Genomic DNA, 7,580 nt, shown 5'->3' with positions numbered 1-7,580 from the left:
GACCTGACAGCTTCCTTACCTTCCAAATGTTTCAGCCCATGAGAAAGCAGTTCTTCAGGCAGTCCTTTCCCTGTCTTCATTACTGAAAAGCGCTCCGCTTTTATTGCAACTACGATCCTCACCGGACAGCAATGAATAGCGGTTAGCGTTCTCAGTCTTTGTAGCACAAGGTTCAGATCTTGAGAATCCTTCTCTCGGTTCAGCTGTGAAAGACGTAGGTTGCATTTTCTGTACACCTTCGTCTTCAACGACACATAGTGTTTGTTTCTCCTTAGCCGAGAATCAACTATACTATGAGATATCTTGCCATCAAGGACCTCGGTCTCTAGAAGGCAATTGACTTTCGCCTGTTGGGCACATGCCTTAAGAGAGTCATCACCTTGCCTTCTGGCATCGGTGACGAACAAATTATTTGTTTAGTCTCTTGGCATAAACCCTTTTAAGGCGAAGGTCACGTGACTTGCTCAGGTGCTTGGACAACTTGCCTCCCTACCGAACGCAGTCAGTCGGCAGCTGTCAGAGCGCCCAAGTCTGTTACGAACTCGCTGTGGACTTAGTTCGGTTGTTCCATAACAATCTTTTCTTCGTCCTAACGGCTTGTCACAGTACCCATACCATCGACACCCACCATGAGTTTCGGTCGTCCTATCCACTACCGAGAACAACAACTTCGCTGCAGACGGATAGACCAGTATGGGTACAGGACATCACCGAAGTCGAGAAGAGGGATAGGTCATACGACCATTCCTTCTTTTCCTCTGAGGTAATTGCATGACTTTCCTGCGAAGTCAAGCATCCAGGGGATGGGGATTCGTGACGCTCGATTTCGTACCGAATTCGTAGCGAAGACTCTGAACCCTTCGGTTCCTGACGATCGGTTGGAGTCCTTCACAATCCCCTCCCTTAATGGACTTCACGCCTTCGATGCGAAGGAGATGCTGCTTTGTCCTGTGAAAGCGCGGACCGCGCTTTATGAAGAAACTCGACATCCAGGCTGAGTGTTGAAGACTCTTCGTCAGCACCAAGATGACCTAGAAGTACACTCCCTCGAGTTACACAAGAACTTCTCCGTGGCGCAGGTACTGAAGGCAGGGGTCTGGTACAACCAGACCACCGGCACCTCCTTCTACCTTTTGGATATTGCCCACAGGTCTTGGATCGTTTTCCTTAGGACCCGTGGTGGCTGCTCAACACGTTGTCTAGCTAAACCAGACCCTAGCAGGCTGAACAGCATCGAGTCCTGGTGTGACTGTAAGAATAGATAAATGAATGAGAGAGTGACTGGCTTCTCTTCCTATCTTTTTCTCCCCCTCTACCTGTGGGTAGAGGGATACGGTCATCACCATTGCTGGATAAGGACGAGATGCCGGTGAGCTACTCGACAGAGCCCCATCCTATCCCTCCCTTTCACTAGGGATGGGAGCGAATATCCACCACTTCCTCCTACAAGGGGGGGGAAGTGGATGCCAACAAGAGACAAAACCTACCTTTAATGTTGCCCTCTTTGCAAATAGGAACTTGTTCTTGTTTGCTGGTACGAAGAGATACGCTTGCCTCTCTCTTAGTACTTGGTCCAGAGGTCTGACCATTGATCCTGCGGTGCACACCCCCCCGATCAATCGGACAGAGGCTTGGATCCCTCCCTCGCTCTTACGACCAGGGAGGGCATTCCAAGGTTGAGCGAAACACCAGTCTGTTCACAAAAGACTCAGATTCCTCCCACAAGAAGTGAGTCTTCTATTGTAAAAGGACCGAAGGTTTGTATGCCGTGTCGGAGCAAATGACAATTTGTCCAAAATTGCATTTTTCCTAACTATACAAAACCTGAGGTCCTTTTACACAGCCCCACCTCATGCCACCCTCACTCTGCAGTTTTTGCTTGGGCCAAAAGCAAAAGTGATTTGTTTACCTACCAGTCGCGCGCGCGCGCCTGTCGGACAAGCAGTTAACTACCGAACCCCTTGTTCGAAAGCTTACGACCTATCCAGCTGCCGCTAGTACCTTCCTATTGTAAAAGGACCTCAGGTTTGTATAGTTAGGAAAAATGCAATTTTGGACAAATTGTCATATGTGGACTGAGTAAGGGGAAAGGCTTAAATGTCCAGATTTTCTCAGGGGTTCTGGAAGGTGTCCTCCAGAGCAGCCTAGGGGTCTGGAACTGGAGAGCACAACACAGGGAGCCTGGTTAGTTTAGGTAGACAGGTTGATTATAAGTGTTCCTGGTGGCTGTGCTGGTCTGCCAAATTATTCCTCCTTTTCAAAATATACCTGGCTGCAGTTCAGTAGTCTGCATCTTCATTACCTTCTGGCAAAAGTAAAGTGAAACCATTCCCCTTGTTTCTTGATGTGCGCCATTATAGTAAAGTTGTCATGCAAAAACACTGAACATAGTGACTCATCACTCAATCCTTGAATGTTTGTAGGGCTAACAGCTTTGCACTCATTTCCAAGATACTGTTGATCTGCAGATGAAAGTTGTTCTCTGTCTACATACCTGAAGTTAATTGGAGAGCTTCCAATCAGCATACCATAGCCACTATCCCCTTTAAAAATTTAAAGAAAATTTGTTTTCATATAAGTAACTTACCAAGTAATTACGTAGCTATAGTTTCTAACTAGTATGACAGCCTAAATTCAAATTTCATGATAGCAATTCTGATGTTCTGTGTAGGTAACTAGTCCTGTCGTCTAATGAGAATATTAGGAATGACTCAGCAGACCACCTCATTTTGTCTCTGTCATCCTTGATGTAAACATCCGATATTTTCAAAAGCTTTTATCATAATTTCCCGGTTATCTTACCAGATTTTGGTGATGTATTATCGCTGATTTCGAGTAACCTTCAAGTTTATATCTTTTGGGATCATAATTTGTTAAGATCTGATTCAAGTTTATAATTTTTCGCAAATTGATTAACTTCTTACATCTTTGTTATCTACGTCATAAGTAGAAAAGCTGCTACTTAGTGATATAGGAGGAGTTGTTGTCTATTAGCCTAGCATAGCTGGGCTATGGACTGTTTGCTGAGTACTAGAGATAACTCAGGCAGACTTGCAGGAGGGTAAAAGTTAGTTAAATTATTGGCTGAAGAGTGGTTGATTATTCATTGAGTAGTGTAATAAGACATGTGAACAATTGCATTAGCCACCATCTTTGTCGAGTAGCATAATAATAACCTTTTTGTTCACTACCACCTTTACCGAGTAGCGTAATAAAACTTAAACGTTGCATTCACTACCATCTTTGCCGAGTAGCTTGATAATAATAACTTTGTTCGCTACCATCTTTTCCAAGTAATATAATAAAACGTAAGCATTGTATTTGCTATCATCTTAGTAAGTAACGTAGTAAAACATAAACTATTACGTTCACTACAGGGCTGATTTTTTTTCGGTAATTAGAATTGCCTGTATGATAGTACTGTGTGTATTTCAAACATTTCTTGGTGAAGAATTAATTAAACATCTTCACATTACACTTTATTTGCAGAGAACTGAATAAGTGTAAGGTTAGAACATAGTAAGGAGAGAATTTATGCTTATTTTGGTTGCACTGGGCTTTTGGAAGAATTGATGTTCTCGACAGCCAATACTAATTGGCTTCGAGCGTCCAGGAGCACTCACCAAGCTCGCTTGATGCCCAGTTGCCTGCTGCCATTTACAGCCTGGCAGCCAACTCTCCCTGCATCCAAGTTTTTTTTTTCTACTTGCTCCTGCGCCCTTCCCATAACATTGCCAGTCTTGTGTCTGGGTTAACAAAAGTTAACGTACTTGTGAAGTATGTTAACTTTTGTTAACTTGTGAAGTGTTGTGCAGGTGTCTACTCATCCATCGATGCTCTTAGACAAAAAAGAAAGTCCCTGTCAAACTCCCCTAAACCTGGAAAGGGATGTATTGGAGGTCCAAGGGAATTCAGGGGGTTACACACGGGTAGTAACCCTCTCAGTCGAGACTGTTGCCAGTCCCAGGTATCAACAAACACCCACAGGAAAGGTGTCTTACTGGACATGTAGTGAAGGATATGACTTTCCGGCCCCTTGGACTCCTAAACCCAATCCCTATCAGACTCCCATGCACCAGTGAAGAGGTACATATACTGAAGTTGATAGAAGTCTGAAGGGGTTTGACCCCGGGTTCCTACTCAAAAGTCGATCCTGCTATCTACAGGTCTCAGCGGCTAGCCATTGGAAAAGCATCCATAGGGATGTGTTTTCCTTGTCCTTTAGTGATACAGATCCCAGTGTGAACCCTCTTCTAGCAAGAAGGGTTTTCAGAGATAGGAGACACCGCCCTCGTCGACGCCAATAAGAGGTTGCTTGTCCCCCTTTGTAACAACGTGGGAGAAGTGGGGTGCGGAGAGTTGGGTAGTGGAGGTCTTAAAAGTGGGGTACAAGATCCCTTTCCACTCGGCCCCTCCACTATCCAATTCCCCGATAGTTCTTTCAAGCTATTCCCCGTCATCCATCAGGGGGAAAGCTTTGGCTACGGAGATTTGTTCCTTGTGGGACAAGGGAGTGTTGAAACTAGCTCCCCCCCACTTCGGGCTTTTACAGTCAAATCTTTGTAACCTCCAAGGCGGACGGTTCTTGGAGGCCCATCTTAGAACTTTCGGGCCTGAACCATTTCATTGTTTCCACGAAGTTTCTTATGGAAATGACTTAGTTGGTGCTGAGGTCAGTTCAAAAACACGACTGGATGGTGTCAGTGGACCTCAAGGATGCGTATCTCCAAGTTCCAATACATCCGGAATCTTGGAGATTTCTTTGTTTCTCGGGTCCACTGGGAACCTTTCAGTTCAAAGTCCTCTGTTTCAGACTAACCACAGCACCTACAGTCGTCCAACTGGAAGTGTAATCGATCTTCGCTTCTCACTATTTTCAGGAAGTGAAACTTGTTAAAATTTTTATCAATACCTTGCAATTGTTAGTAACTAGCATAGTATTGTGGAAGGAAGCATAGGATTTTATCCTACTAATCTCTTCTCCTTGTAGTAAGGTGCCGAGATTTTGGCGAGCTGAGGGGATACAGTGTACGTGGAGCACCCACCACTCTCAGTGGAGGGGTTGTGGTTTTTATTTTAGTGTAGGTAGCAGTGTTATCTGGTTATTGTTCCGATACGTGATACAAACCATCGGTCCTTTAACAATAGGAGTAGCTAGCGGCAGCTGGAACGGTCGTAAGCTTCGAACAAGGGAGAAACGGTAGTTAACTGCTTGTCCGACAGTCGCGCGCCGCGCGACTGGGAGGTAAACAAATCACTTTTGCTTTCGGCCGCGGGTGTGAAGGACGTGTTCGTCATCGCTCTCTGCCCGCTTCATCGTCGTATGCTTTGTTTATATTGTGTTTTCTACTAATGGTTTGTTTGACTTGAAAATGAAACTGTAAGTACACTGTTTTCATTTTCATTACTTAATTATGAACCCTTGAATTATGTCTCGGTGCCGAGGGCGGGCGCGCTCGCGCCGAGTCATGTATTTGGGCGAAAGGGTGTAATTGAAAAATGTAAGTACTTTTTCATTATATTTTTGCCCTGTGCGTTCGTTACGAGAGTGTGATTGCGCTCGGCACGAACTTTTAATTTTGTTATAATAGAATGCAATGGAAGTGGATTCGCAATTGCAATATTCTTTCATTTTCATTTATTGATTGCATGAAATTTAATCTGGATCAATTTTCGTTCTTACCCGGGAATTGATCCTTACGATTTTATGTGAAATGAATCGCAAGTGCAGTATTCTGTTTCATTTTCATATATATTTTATGATAGCATCATATTATTGGATCAAGTTTCCGTTCTTACCGGGAATTGATCTTTTCTCCTTAAGTTCTATGAAGTGAATCGCAAGGGCAGTATTCTGTTTCATTTTTCATATTACTTTTCACTGCTGTGCGGGGGTGGGGGAAGCGAAGGTCTGCCAGGAAGTCGTCGGAAAGCTCTCCCGCGACTCCTTGGTAGCCGATTCTTCGTCTTCCTTCTCGCCCCCGCTCAGCTTCTTCATTGTATTTTGTATTTGGGGTCTTCCTTGCGTTCGGGGTGGGGCATGTCTTACCCCCCGTGCGTGAGGGAACCCCTCTTACTAATCTATCTATGTTACCGCAGGTGCTACATGTGTGGGAGACGACCTTGGATGTAGATGTAGATCCTCACGAGGTTTGTACTCGTTGTCGGGGGGGGCGAGAGTGCTCCGCAACGAGCCCTGTGTAACGTGTATGCATTCGTCAGAGGGCGCAGTGGGTGCTGTACGAGGACACAAGAAGTCATCGGAAAGTCCAGTGACTCCTTTGGTAACGGACGTCCAGTTGTACTCGGGGTCTTCCGTCCGCTCTGGGTGGGGGGGTTCTCTCCCCCCAGGCGCGAGGAAGCCCTCTAACTAACCCGACTGTTTGCTTCCGCAGGTTTTGCCATCAGCGAGGACGACCTGGAACAGGTGTGGGAGTCGCTGGGGACTGCAGGGGTTGATTCAGCGGTTGGCGGGGTCGGTCAGTGGTCACTCATGATACGGTAACCAACTACAACAACCACAATCTCGACACCAGCATATGAGATGTCACCGCACCTGGGTGTACACACCACATGTCATGTCGGTAAACACCCACGGCTGCAATCCAGAACCAATTCCTGCCGTGCCAATCAGGACGGTGCCACCGCCACCTGGGTTCTTTGTATTGCCGACCCCGGACTGCCGCTGCCCAAAGAGTACCCCCCACCTGGACCTGCCGCCAGTGCCGAGGATGACGGTAGCTGCCGACAGGACGCCTGTCTCTCCTGTGGTACCTGCCGTGCCTGCCGTACCTGTTGCTGTACCAGACCGCTCATCCCTTTCAGATCAGGTGCCTGCTGCTCATTCACTTTCAGATGTTCCTGCTGTTCCTGGACCTGTTCCTGTTGTTCCTGCTGTGGTGATGCTGTCACAGTCTCAGGTCTTTCCGGGACAGGTGCAGTCGGGCCCTGTTGCTTCGGCAACTGCCCCGGCTCCCTCCTGGATGGAAGACCTGACGTCTGTCCTGCGGAGCCTGGCGAAGAAGAAGAGGAAGAGGAAGAAGGTGTCGTCGTCGTCTTCTTCGTCGTCCGCTGCCTCTCCTTCCCCTTCGACTTCTAAGGCCAAACAGCCGAAGAAGAAGAAGGTTGCCTCCTCCCCCCTAAGAAGACTCCTTCGGGATCTTCTAAGGGCCCGGCTCGCCCAGGCGAGCTGGGGAGCTCTTCTGCTGGTCCTCCTGTTCCTTCGGGAACGGGGCGGGGGCCCGTCGCTTCTTCTGCAAAGAAGAAGTCGACGGGGACCAGAGGGCACCAGCCTCGGCTGGTGCGTCCTCACCTGGTGCTAGCGGGTCTGCCGCTAAACCAGGTTCCGTCTCGGCCGCTTCTCGTTCGCGAGAAGCACCGAGTGGACGCTCTTCCAAGAAGACCGTCCAGCCAAAGTTTTGACGCCCGAGCTCGCTCGCCGTCAAGACAGCGGCGCGGAGCAGAAGACTGGCGAGAGTCGTGCACACAACTCTCGCCAGGCCAGTGGACGCTCTCGCAGCGATCAACTGGCTGCTCGGGCTAACGTGACGGTCGCTGATCAGCCACGGGTTGAGGCGAGG

This window comes from Macrobrachium nipponense, chromosome 8 (genome assembly GCF_015104395.2).
Source record: "Macrobrachium nipponense isolate FS-2020 chromosome 8, ASM1510439v2, whole genome shotgun sequence".
NCBI lineage: Eukaryota > Metazoa > Arthropoda > Malacostraca > Decapoda > Palaemonidae > Macrobrachium > Macrobrachium nipponense.
The sequence above is the reverse complement of the archived record's forward strand: the minus strand, read 5'-3'. Positions refer to the sequence as shown.